The following is a 13,615-nucleotide window of genomic DNA, read 5'->3' on the forward strand; positions in this document are numbered from 1 at the left end:
TTTCAAGATTCTATTGTGCAATATTTTTGGGTTCCCTCACTTTCAGTTTTGCATTCTCTAGCAAAAATCAAAAGTATTGTGAGGGAACACAGAACTATGGAGCCCCTAAGGGGACATGAGCAAAATAAAATCTAAAGTTTAGTTTCATGTGCTCACATGAAACTTTCATGTGCTCAAGTGAAACTTTCATGTGCTCAAGTGAAACTTTCATGTGCGCACATGATGTGCGAAAGTTTCATGTGAGCACATGAAAGTTTCACATGAGCACATGAAACTAAACTTTAGAATTTTTTTTGCTCATGTCCCCAAGGGGCTCCGTACAGAACTGTTGCGAGAGAACGCAAAAAGAGCTCTTAAAATAAATGTCCTCTAAAAAATACCATGGTCCTTTGCAGGCTCTGTAAATTCTGCTACTAGGTGATATCTTAGTTAATCACATTGGTTTTCTGCACAGCAATCTATACCAGAACAGTATCAACTCTTGTTGATATAATAATGACATTGTTGCAGGGTGGTTCCTTGTTGGCAGAATGGACAAAAGCGTCAGCAAAATACAATAACCATATATGTAAATTCTAACTTGAGCTTATGCTGTGTTTGTGTGTGATTTATCTGTGTGTCAGTGTGACAGTAGCCTACCTTGTGTATAAACAGTCACCAGGTTCTAATACCCTGTTACCCAGGAACCTACCCGTTAAATTAACCTGATAATTTCCTGTTTACCACTAGGGTCACACAAGTTGGTAGTCTGAATAATAGGCAGAGACGTGAGATTACAATACAAAACTACTACAATTTATTTAAAACAGGATCAATGTACATGCACTTCAATACCAGAGCAACACCATGTAAGGCTAGATTGTCAGGATCAATGTTTAAACTAGATTGGGCTTACCGTAGAGGGCAGATGTCAAAGCCTCTGAGGCGAAATCTGTGATTCAAACCACACTGCAAATCAAAATGAAAAGGTGACTTATCTAAACTAATTAACACAGCACACACAATAAGGGATAAACACCACCAGAGGAGAATAAACCCTCCAACATGCGCCCAATGTAGCCCCCAGCAGGAGAGACAAGCAACATACACAGGGAAAGCCCACTTGACAGTACATGCAGTAGAAAAAACAAAAACAAATGAGTACAAATAAGACAAAACAAAATACAGAGCAAAGCACAGAGCATCAATAGAGCAGCAAGCAAACCAAACTCCCACACATGCACACTCATGCAACAAACACGCACGTCCGCACTAAACAGGCCCAAGCAGATAGCCACCACAAGGTTAGCTAGCAATCATGCATCAGAGATGCAGCGATGGTAGGCCACAGAGAGAAGCGGAAGGCGCTCCACACAGCAAACCCCAAAACAGGAACAAAACAGCAAGGCCGTCACCACATCAGGATACCATACAGATCCTATAAGGAGTAAAGAGTCATTACTCTAACGTTATGCTTAATTTAGGTAAATCGAGGTAAATAAAGCTACAACCTACCATGCAACAGCTAACGTCAGATGTAGGGAGCCCGGACAGCGCAACACTCTGTGATGTTGCTGTAATTAACAGATAACGTAAACGAGTGGCCTAGCTATGCGATAATGTTTGCACACAGGAAGGAGTACACCTACCTAAGCTGGAATTGATGAGCACACCGGGGGAAAGAGCAGCCGTGAGAATATCCAGCCAGTAGTTTAGCAGCGACTTCTGTTACTGGAATGTAAACAAGTTCTGAACTTTCCGGCACATCAGTGCACAAACGAATGTTCATCAGACAAAGACTCAAGCCTACCTGGAGCAAATGGTGGAACAAACTACAGCCAAACGTCGGGGATAGGCGATAGGTCGGTCAGAGTAGTCCCTGGACAAAGCAGACGTCTGCCCTGGATAGCCGCGCTTCCTTTTTATGGAGCACAGCTGCCAATTACCCACTTACGAAGTAGGTGGGGCAGGAGCGAGACACAACAAAACCCATCACAATGCTCCAGGTAAGGACTTGTCCGGCTACATCAGCATCAGATCACAAAGAAAGGTCACCAAATGAGTGATTTTGTTTGAACAAAGCGCCCATTTACAAACTGATGAGGCATTTTTAATCAGTTTCTTACCTCTTCAACACATAGCCACAGACAAAAAAGAGAAAATTAATTGTTTGCACATAGAAGTTTAATATAACAAGGCAAGTCACATTTATGTACAGTTAAAAAAACAGTGGCATGACAGGATACCAATGTAAAGTAAAGCTACACACAGTACAGATACAGATACACAGTATAGGACAACTTGAATAGATAGCAAACACCCAAATTACCTTACTGTAATGAAAATAGCCTTATGCCATTTATAGAATATTTTTTACCCCCCCCCCCCCCTAAAAAATGATTGATGTCAGAGTTCATCAAATACATATGACTGTGTAACCTCCCTACGTACGTAAGTTAAGATACTGAAATAGAAGTTGGACAGGAGGTTACTGACACAATGAAGATGGCTGCATCACATCTTTATCTCATCACCCCTGCCATCGTTCAGCTGGCCCCCCTGCAATGGCTTAAGGTTTTTCAGTTCCTCTCCTCCCCTCTGGTCCTTCTGGAAACCTCTATGGGACAATGAAAAAATGTATTATAGTACAATTTTTTCCCCATGTATTCATTAATCTGTTTCATTTTTATATGGTGATCCATCCATGCCATGACGTGGTAAGATAGCGATTTCGCTGGATCTAAAAAAAAAATCAATCTAACTATAAATGTGACCATATTTAAATCCCTCTTTCACCATCACCATCACTCTCAAAAACCTTGAGACTAACAGTACAGTTAGTACACCCATTCCTATGAAACTGAGATATGGTCCTGTATGTCATATCATACCAAGCACTTTGTAATTGCCATAGGCCCTTTAACACTTAAAGGTACAGTCCATAATCATGAACAAAGGTTGCATTTATTTGATGTTATTTATTTTTGTTATTTTATCTTAATTAAAGTCATGGAATTTTACATCTGACTTAGAGTTGTGAACATTTAGCCTTGTAAGGATAACTTGTCTTAATGAGAACTGCTAACTTAACATAGCTCAGTTGTCTAAACTGAATTTTCCTTAGTGAAATGAGCTAATGATTTTTGAGTTCACTGTACTACCATGACATGAGTTGACTGAACTAACATTTTTTTGTCATAACAACTAATGATTTTTGAGTAAACTGTACTCAAGTGTACTACCATTATATGAGTTGTCCTAACACATTTCTTTTCAGCTATAACAACTTAAAAATTGATCGGTTTCCTAATTTTTTTTTAAGTAAAGCCAACAAATTACATTTTACAGTGTAAAATGTACACAATGTCAACATGGATGATAAGTGCCTGTCTTGTTTCTAAATATCCGTCTAGATGCATGATGACTCATTTACTACAACCAAATCTACCTAAAGTAACCAGAACCTGTTTGATCTCAACAGCCAATCAGATTACACTTACAGAGGACCGTAAGGGCAAGAAGTGCATCGGATTCCACCAGTGGACTCCGCCCTTCAGATGAATCAGTTCCTTACCCCTTCTTCTTCCACCAGCAGTGGACTCCACCCTTCAGATGAATCAGTTCCTTACCCCTTCTTCTTCCACCACCAGTGGACTCCACCCTTCAGATGAATCAGTTCCTTACCCCTTCTTCTTCCACCACCAGTGGACTCCACCCTTCAGATGAATCAGTTCCTTACCCCTTCTTCTTCCACCAGCAGATCATTACTGAAAGAGGCAAGACGACGACCGTCACAGCGAAGAAAGCCCTCCATATCTGCTTGTCGTCCTCATGTGGAGCTTCACTCGGTCCTGAGGAGACAGCATCTGTAGTACACATGGAGCAGGGACAAATGAGCTGCGTTTATCTTTTGGAAACTCCTGTTACAGCTGTGTGTCACTAATCCTTGTATGCTGAGCCTCAGAGGACTGCTATGGTCCTGCCCCACACTTTTTACCCCACACTGAAATTGCCACATCACCTAATCATGCCAATGAGGTATTCACCATGCAGGGTACAATGATTAAGCCAGTTAATAGACTCGTACAATAAATCCTGCACCATTCTACATTATGCAATCATAACATACTGCACATACCATACGTCCCTTTGAGAAAAGATCTAAGTGGTAATTCTCCCTTTCTCTTTCTGGGAATGTTACTGTTAGTGTGATTAAGAGTATGTGTCTAACAATAAGACACACAGTGAGACCCAACTAGTCGTGGTGCTTTTCCCCCCACAACACAAGAGAATAAACACAGGCCACATGGCCCTAGAAGCTACACATGTTCATCTGTTTTCATTCCATTTCTCAAAAAGTATGTACCACAATCAGTCTGATGTTAAAAGAGGCTAGTGATCTAAACATGCAGAACGATAGCAATTGTAAGGTACACAATTACTTAACATTGCAGGGGATTTCACAGAGTCCCTGTCAAAAAGTTGGAAAGAAAGAGAAATTATTTCATTGTATTTATTTTTTTATGCATTTTTTTTATAACTTTTGTTGTTGAATTGTACATTTAAATATGCAAAAATCGTGTAGCATTTTATTGTAAAAAATCAATTGTAACATTAAATAAAATCACTTTCAACATCATTATGCAAAGGTTTTTTACACCATCGTACCTTTGAGCAGTCCACCATGTAGGTGATGTTGACATAGTAATCTTTAAGAATGAGAGAGTCTGCTGTTCGCAGAAGAACTATAGACTTGTCCACATCGTCCTCATGGGCCACAACATAACCCTTAACACAGAGAAAACACACATTAACAGCAACATTTTATAGCCAGGCTTATTGCATGTATACTTTACATGTATAGGAGAGAGAAAGAGAGAGAGAGTTGTTCTTACATTGATGGCCCAGTCTGCATCACAGTTTGGTTGTGTTGGTTCACTGAGCTTGCAGAGAGCTGAACCATTTGACTGCCGATGCACAGTACAGTATAGAGGCACTGCAGTCCTAATTAACAGGCAAAACGCCAGGAACCATATACCTGGGAGAAGGGGAGGTGGGGTGTCAATAAAGTGAAATGTGATCGTCTTCAACGTTTTTCACGCCAGGGACCCCCAAACTGATGGAGAGCCAGAGCAGAGATCCCCCTACTATATATATGGCATACAAAATAAAAAAAATTGTAGATTTTGCGACTCCTCTGCTCTGCGGACCCCCTGGGGGTCACGGACCCCCTGTTGAAGACCTCTGTTGTAGCCTATAGCTTGCCGCGCTGTGGCGCCCCTGGTAGTTTGGCGCCCTGATTAATTGCCCAGAATGCCCATGCGTTCCGCCGTCCCAGGGTATGCACACACACACACACACACACACACACACACACATGCATGCACACACGCAGGCAAGCAGACACACACACACATAAACACACATACTGTAAACACACACACACACACACACACCATTCCCCCCCACACACACAAACACACACAAGCACACACTCACAAGTGAACACACAAACACACACACACACCCCATAATTACCCCCCCCACACACACAGAGACATACACAAACGTACACATGCATACTCATTTACATACAAAAGTTGCAATTGAGACAAATTGAGAAGCGTGATTTATTTTTGCGGTGAAAATGTGCAGGACATATTTTGCACCACTTTGCGGTACATCTACTTTTCTCCTCTATCTGTCCGAGGCCAAATTAATTTAAATAGCCTTTGCCCAAAGACGATTTTGAGATCTCGAATAGGCTACCTCCATCCCTGATGACAAATGAAACGTATTAAATTAAAATAGAAATATGCCAAATATGTCACCGCTTTTTCCACCTGTAAACTAAAAGTTATTTGAAATTAACATACTGTATTAAACTCATTGGTAGGTGCAGCAAATTAATCATAGTAGGCAGTAGGTGATTGTTAGGGCAGCCGTGGCCTACTGGTTCGCACTTTGGACTTGTAACCAGAGGGTTGCCGGTTTGAACCCTGACCAGTAGGCCACGGCTGAAGTGCCCTTGAGCAAGGCACCTAACCCCTCACTGCTCCCCGAGCGCCGCTGTTGATGCAGGCAGCTCACTGCGCCGGGATTAGTGTGTGCTTCACCTCACTGTGTGTTCACTGTGTGCTGTGCGTGTTTCACTAATTCACGGATTGGGATAAATGCAGAGACCAAATTTCCCTCATGGGATCAAGAGTACATACTGATGGTAGGACTATGTCAAAGTTAAAAGTCTAGGCCAACAAATCGCTGTGAGAGTAGTCCAAGTTAAATACATGTTCCTTGCTACTAAATTTGAAAACAACTCACCTCGACGAGGTTTCATTCCAAGTTGCCTTAACATAGCCTAAGGGTTCAGCAAAAATCAAGTCGAAGGAAAGAGAAGAAGCTAGCTGTCAATTCTCTTCTGTAACTTCACATAAAAATATTTGATTTTTGTTATTTGCAACTGCAAGCAAAGTCTGGGTTTATAGGTTTATACAAGTAGCCTATATGCCACCTGCTGCGCCAGCCGGAAAAGGAATGCCTGGCAGCCAAGTCAGCACCTATTTTATATTGTATGGTCAACATATGAATGACCTAAATACGAGCGATGAGGTAAAATACAATTTCGTTTTTCCCCCACTGCAGGCGCTGTATGGTAAGGCTGACTCAAGGTGCTGCCATGCAGCAGGTGCTCACGCCCTTTCGGGGGTGGTAACATTATACATTCCTCCTGGCAGACCAAACATTCTATTGTGCAGCCCCGTCTTAGAACAGCTGATGTTAAAGTGCATGGCAGGCAAGTCAGCACCTATTTTATACAGTCTATGGTGACATACAGTGGGCAGTGGTAGTGTAGTGGTTAAGGAGCTGGGCTAGCGTGCAGTAGCCTGAAAGTTGTCGGTTCAATTCCCGGCTTCCACCGCTGTGCCCTTGAGCAAGGCACTTAACCCCAAGTTGCTCCGGGGACAATGTGATCCCTTGTAATATAGCTGACATATGTAAGTCACTTTGGTCAAGAAGTGTCTGCTAAATGTAATGTAATGTAATGTAATGTAATACACGTGAATGACCTAAATACGAGCATCGGGTGATATGGATACACAAAAAGCAAAGCATTACGATGAGGCAGAATAGAAGAGCCTGTATTTGACCCACACGTATGCCTTTGATATATCTAATTAGAGCTCTCCTCACCTGAATACACCTAGGCTACTCCTCACCTGAACCTGACCTGAACGCAAAAGACAAACCAGGGCCGGATTATAGGGCAACTGGACACTTTCCCAGGGGCACAGGACCAGTAAGGGACCCTGGGAAGTCAAAATATTATGTTCGATCATGTTACAAAGGCAGTCCGCACTTCCCTAATCATGTGCAGATTTGTGCAACCCGTTCGATCAAAATATTATGTTAAATCACGTCAGAAACAGTATCTGTAGCTGCCTGCACAAATGCCGCCTGCCGTCAGCTTTGACACTGACACGGTTAGTGAGTGAGGGCGAGCTATCACGTCGAAACATTTCATAGATAGATTAGATAGCTAGATAGATAGATAGATAGATTACTTTATTGATCCCCAAGGGGAAATTCAGGGTCTCAGCATACAGACATCACACACAACATGCACTTACAGCAGAAAAAAGTAGTTAAAAGTATATAATATAAAAACACAACTAAGCAATAAGAACAGTAGAAGATGAAGAATATACTAAAATACAAATTATACTAAATAACACTAAATCTAAATCAAGTCTAAAAACAGTATCCACATAGTGGGTGATTAATCATGAGGCACTTGCAATGACTGAGTCAGGGACTGAGCCTGTGATTCTCTGTGCATTGTAAGGTAAGGTGCTATATATAACTATATTAAGTAAAGGTATAAGTGTGGCCACAATCCGGCTGTGGGATGGAGGGAGGGGTTATGCATATGTGCTAATATAGCACGCAAACAGTGAGGCAGTAAGACAGTGGTAAAAAGTGGCTAGTGGACAGACAGTACCCAAACATGGAGAGGGTGGAGAGGGAGACAGAAGTTCTTATGCAGCAGTGTCTAAAAACCCTACTGGTCGAGTTTATGCTCATTTGCTGTTGCAGGAGTGTTGGTGGTATTGGTGGCACTAGGTTCAACGGTGTCCGAGTGTGGAGAATCCCTCTTAATCGAGCAGTTTGCGCACAGTAACATAGTTTGACGCACTCATATGCTCTATCACATTTACAGAAACTAGTTGCAGATTTGAGATAAAAGAGTTTGACATACAAGCCTTAAAATTTGGTGTGGTCTGACCAGAGATACCAATTTCAGATTACCAATAATCTATTCTTATTTGACTCTTCAAATCCAGAAAAAAGACTTGCAAAATGTTGTCTTTTAATCTTTAAAGCCCTGCTAACGCCTGTGCACAGCTTCATGCCAAGCTGCTACCCATTCAATGGGTGGGCTCGACAATTAGCCTACCAAGGCACTGACCACTCTAACTTAAGGAGTTGTTGCACTCAGGTATACCTCCTTGCTGTGTGTAGAGGTGGCGGTGGCCCTCTACCTCGCCCCACATGGCCTGTGGGCCAGTGGCAAGCCTTCCCTGCTGATGAAGCAAAGTGGCATCACTGTTTCTCTCTTGCTGAGAGGGCATACGTGTGTGTGGGGCAGCCATGCCGAGCACTAAACACCGTTATCCCGGCCTCGGAGATGTCTGACATGCTCACCGAGCTGCAGAGCGCTCTGGACTTTGCTCTTCGTGCCGTCATACTCGCCGTTGGCCGAGTGCTGTGTGTGGGGCTTGCTGATACATGTCGGGCAACCCCCCCCCCCCCCCCCCCCAAACACACACACAAACTATATTTTATAAACCCACTTCTGGTTTCTCCAGCCCCTGTGGATGCACTCATGTCCGGAGAGTTCTGGCAAGCTCTGTGAACTCTGGCAAGCACTTACTTTCACTCAATTCTACAATTCTATGCCTCACCACTCACTTCAGCGCTTGGCGGGCATGCACAGAAGTCCTACCCGCTGCTCCCAGCCACCCCTCCCCCCAATCACCTTGCGATCTTGAGAGAGGAGATCAGTGAGTTGGCCGCAAAGCATCAGCCAGTCCCTGTGGAGGACAAACAGAAAAGGTTTTACAGCAGATACTTCATCATGCCGAAAAGAGAGAGTGGACTTAGACCGATATGCCTCAGGCACCTGAATGCTTATTTGAATCAAATACCTTTCAGGATAATTACACAGCATCACATACTGAACAGTGTCTAGTGGGGAGACTAGTTGGTCCTCGTCGACCTGAAGGATGCATTATTAATACCGCCCGGCCCAGGCACAGGAAGTATCTGCAATTTTGCATTCTAGAAAAAAAGTTTTGGAGTTCTCCCATTCAAGGTCCCTAGCTCTCCGGTTATCATGTTTTAAGAGATGTATGTTATGTCTCCATGACATGGTTTTATGTGTTTCATATTGTGCTCTTATTTTGATATGACCGCTGCTGGTTTCCGGTCTGGGTGTTCGTTTAAAGGACCGGTTGCTGGGTGTTCGTTTAAAGAATCGGTTGCTACAAAACAGTTTTTCCAGCAGAAGTTGACCAATATTCTCAGTTATTACAATGCAACAAACAGTGTATAAAAAGCATTTTAAAAGACAAAACCTTTACTGTAATGACGGAAAAGATGCATAGCCTCCCTGCGAGTGCTTTCTTTTTCTGAGGTCAAGCACAGGTCCAACCAAATAAACAGTCTCGATGGGCTGGACATAGAACTGAAGGACAGAATGCTCAAAACATTGGTAACACTTTGCTTGACGGTATCTACATAAGAGTGACATGACACTGTCATAACTTGTCATGGCAAAAACCGAATGACACTAACCCTAATTTGTCATGAAAAAAAAAAACGAATGACACTTGACAGAAGTGAGTAACGGAAGCGTTATGTCATCAGAGCCGGACAGTAATGGAGTAGCCTACATTTACTTGAGTACAGTACTTGAGTACAATTTTGAGGGATCTGTACTTTACTCGAGTATCATTTTTGGGGAGTATTCATGACTTTACTCAAGTACATTTGAGAGGCAATTATTGTACTCTTTACTCCACTACATTTCTATCCATAACCGTGAGTACCCGTTACTTCTTCTAAAAAAAAAAGGAAAAAAGAAAAATCTCAACCCTCAATTTGTTGTTTCCCTCGTGTGTGTGCGTGATTGGATTGTGCAGGCGCCACTGATTGGGACAGCCTATCAGTAATCACGTTCAGCTTTCCGGCAAAGTCAACTCCACGGTCAGATTTAGATAAGAGACGAAACCATGGACGAAACAATGGATGAAGACGCAGTAGGTCCATCCCGGGAATGTGCCTACCTGTGGCCCCACCTCGCCAGACTATTTCAATTTTCTGAACAAGTTAATGATAGTTTTCGCTTCAAGTGTTTCAATTACAAAATAGTATTTTGTATTTGAAAAACGTATTTTATATACATGTATTAGAAATACTGCCCATCCCTGGCAACATGGTAAAAAGATGAAAATGACTTGATTTTACTTTCAATTCCTTTTACATTCTCCAAGCTATTAACATTAACATTTTTCAAAACTCCATGTAGGACGTTTCTGTACATAAATGTAAGCACTGTGGCAGTAGTAATGCAATATTTAGAAAATGTAGGCTACTCTTGTACTCTTGATACTCAAGTACTTTTAAAAACAAGTACTTCAGCACTTTTACTTAAGTAGACATCTGACTGTTGTACTTTTACTTGTACTTGAGTAAAATTTAGCAAAGGGTATCTGTACTTTTACTCAAGTAATGAAGCTGTGTACTCTGTCCGCCTCTGTATGTCATAAACGTTTATGACTTGTTTATAATGTTTATGCCTTGTTCATGACAGTGTCATGCCACTTTTATGTAGATACCGTCAAGTAAATTGAAACAAAAACATCTTTATACATAATTCAAAATGTATGTGAAAAATATCATCAACCCATCAAGATATCTGCTTCACATCAGTGTATGGACATATTCTTTTCATTTAAAAGGACACACACACGGACTATATATGTTATTTATTATAATGCCTTTCATACACCAAAGTAATTCAATGTGCTTTCACAGAAATGCAAAGAATAGTAACAGTAACAAGTAAAAGCAAATGACAAATGAAATAATTGTCTTTAAAGGCAAAGCAAGACAAGGCAACTTTATTTGTATAGTGCATTTTACACTCAAGGCAACTCTGCTTTGCGATCTGAGAACAGATAACAGCATATAAAAACAATACAAGCATGAGGGACAAATACAAATGCAAAAAGGAAGGAAACACAGCTCTGGAAAAGATTAACAGACCACTGCACATTTTCCGTTTGTCATCCTACGGTTGCTGGGTGACATTTGAACGAGTTGACGGTCATTCAAATTATTAGTGGTCTGTTCATTTTGAATATGACCATCAACTCATTTGAATGCCACTCAGCAACTGTAGGATGACATCTGCAAAATGTGCAATGGTCTCTTAATCTTTTCCAGAGCTGTACAGAACTAGCCAGGATGCCAGCCAAACTTAATTCTGCCCACAGCATTTGAGGTCGGGAAGTTCGGTCTGGACTTGTTCTGTTGTGGAGCGACTATGCCCGAACCAGAGCGGTTCAGACCAGAAAAACTCCTGAACGGTTTTGTTCAGAGCTGAAAATGCAACAGTGTTTGACAGAAAACAGATGTAGGTTGCTAGTGACAAAATATTAGCTTTCAGTATGGTACAATGTCTTTTTGTAAATGACATTTAATTACAAAGGGTTTTTTATTCATTCCAGTGTTCCCTAACAAAAACGCTGTTGCTAAAAGGTAGACATTTATATTTCGCCATTGCGTCTGTTGTAGAAGATATTGAGCATTTTAGGGGTTAAACATGTTAAAATGACGAGTCAACATAAGTTGAGCTGATATGAAGTCCAGTAAATCATATATCCAATCAAATTTATCCATTTATCAAGTGTATCAATATGTCACAAGCTAGAATGTGGTTGCTAAAGGCTATAATTCGGCTGTACAAGACCAGAGGGCAATATAACGTGTGTGTGTGTGTGTGTGTGTGTGGTAAATGGACTGCATTTATATAGCGCTTATATAGTTCAACCATTCACATACACACCAATGGCAGAGGCTGCCACGCAAGGCCCCCATGCTCATCGGGAGCACTGGGGTTAAGTGTCTTGCTCTAGGACACAGGGTCAGGAGGAGTTGGGCTCAAACCTTCCAGTTTCTGAACGACTCCTCTACCTACTGAGCCACTATACTATTCTGTGTGCATTCAGTATATTGTATATTATTATTTTAATATCATTATTATGATTATCATTATAACTATCTTTATATTACCCCATTCTCGTGGGTGAGACTATGTCCTTCATGAACAGATATCTATAAGTCTTTCAAAAGCATCTACGGCTCACTGATTTCTCACATTTAGGGCCCTACTGTATCTTACACCCGGCATTTTTGCTAGTTTGTGGTCAGTGCAATTAACATTATTCCGCCATGCGTCCATCACAAATGAACTTGCACACCCACAAGCTTGTCTGTGAAAAAACATAAGCATAGCCCCAGAGACCCGGGTTCAAGACCGGGTGGGGTCACTGCTTTCCCTTCGCTACACGCTTGTAAAATGAGAGGACTATGTTTTCATAAAAACGTGAATGGTGTTGGGCGCTTTTCCACTTTGAGTTGAACTTTTCTCAATCCGTAGCAGTCAGGGCGCCTCTGCAAAAACGCAAGGCGCAGCAGGGGCACAAAATTACTAATATATAAATATATAATAAATTACTAACTACTAATAGTGCTGATAGGACCCATACACTGCAGATCAGGACACTCCATTATAATATACACATTATATTTATACATTATATATTATATTATGATTATAAGGCTATCATTCTTTCTTCATAATGTTTTCTGTATTCTTGGGTCGTTTTCACTTATTTTTACGAAAATTGTAAAAAAATCATCAAAGACCACAATGGTGAGAAAATCATGTAAGGTCGCCCATAATACCTCTACACAGCACTCAAGTTAATGATTGTTCACCACCATATGAGTCCATCCTAAAGTCAAGCATAGAATAAATGATGAGTAATATTTTAAGGAAAAATACTCAAAATCCTCTGATTGCTGCCTCTTAAACTAGATTATGTTCTGGTTGGCTTGCTCCTCTACAACAGTAAACAGAATATCTTTGGCACATGGACAAAACAGAGTGCATCTTGGGCCTTAGGGAACACTGATTGGCATTTTTTCACCATTATCTGACATATTGACCAAATAACTCATAGATTAATCGAGAATAATCAACAGATTTATTGACTATGAAAGTAATCATTAGAGGCAACCCTACAATCCTCCGCATGACCACAATCCACACAAACCAAGTACATCCTTTGTCAGAGGCAAAACACGTTATTTGCTCCAGGCTCTTAAACGTTGAGGTCTAAAGCCCATAATGACACTGTATTTAGTTGCAAAACAATGCTGCCAGGGTAAGAAACCAGTAACATGAGCATCCCACAAGATCCTCCTTTACCTGTATGTCTCCTATCATCATGTTCACCATGAAAGACCACCATACAGCACCTTTCTTATGCATCTGTCAGCAGAGCAA

At 41.4% G+C, this 13,615-nt stretch overlaps 1 long non-coding RNA gene across 1 annotated transcript; it reads right to left on the reverse strand.

Moving 5' to 3' along the window:
- Nucleotides 1-302: 302 nt before the first annotated feature.
- LOC121719948 lies at nucleotides 303-1,974 on the reverse strand. The gene is made up of 4 exons (XR_006034410.1): nucleotides 1,790-1,974; nucleotides 1,629-1,710; nucleotides 1,495-1,553; nucleotides 303-1,417 (listed from the first exon to the last, which is right to left on the reverse strand). It is a non-coding gene; the product is annotated as an uncharacterized LOC121719948 (long non-coding RNA).
- Between the last annotated feature and the right edge of the window lie 11,641 nt (nucleotides 1,975-13,615).

This window comes from Alosa sapidissima, chromosome 10 (genome assembly GCF_018492685.1).
Source record: "Alosa sapidissima isolate fAloSap1 chromosome 10, fAloSap1.pri, whole genome shotgun sequence".
Classification (NCBI taxonomy): Eukaryota; Metazoa; Chordata; class Actinopteri; order Clupeiformes; family Clupeidae; genus Alosa; species Alosa sapidissima.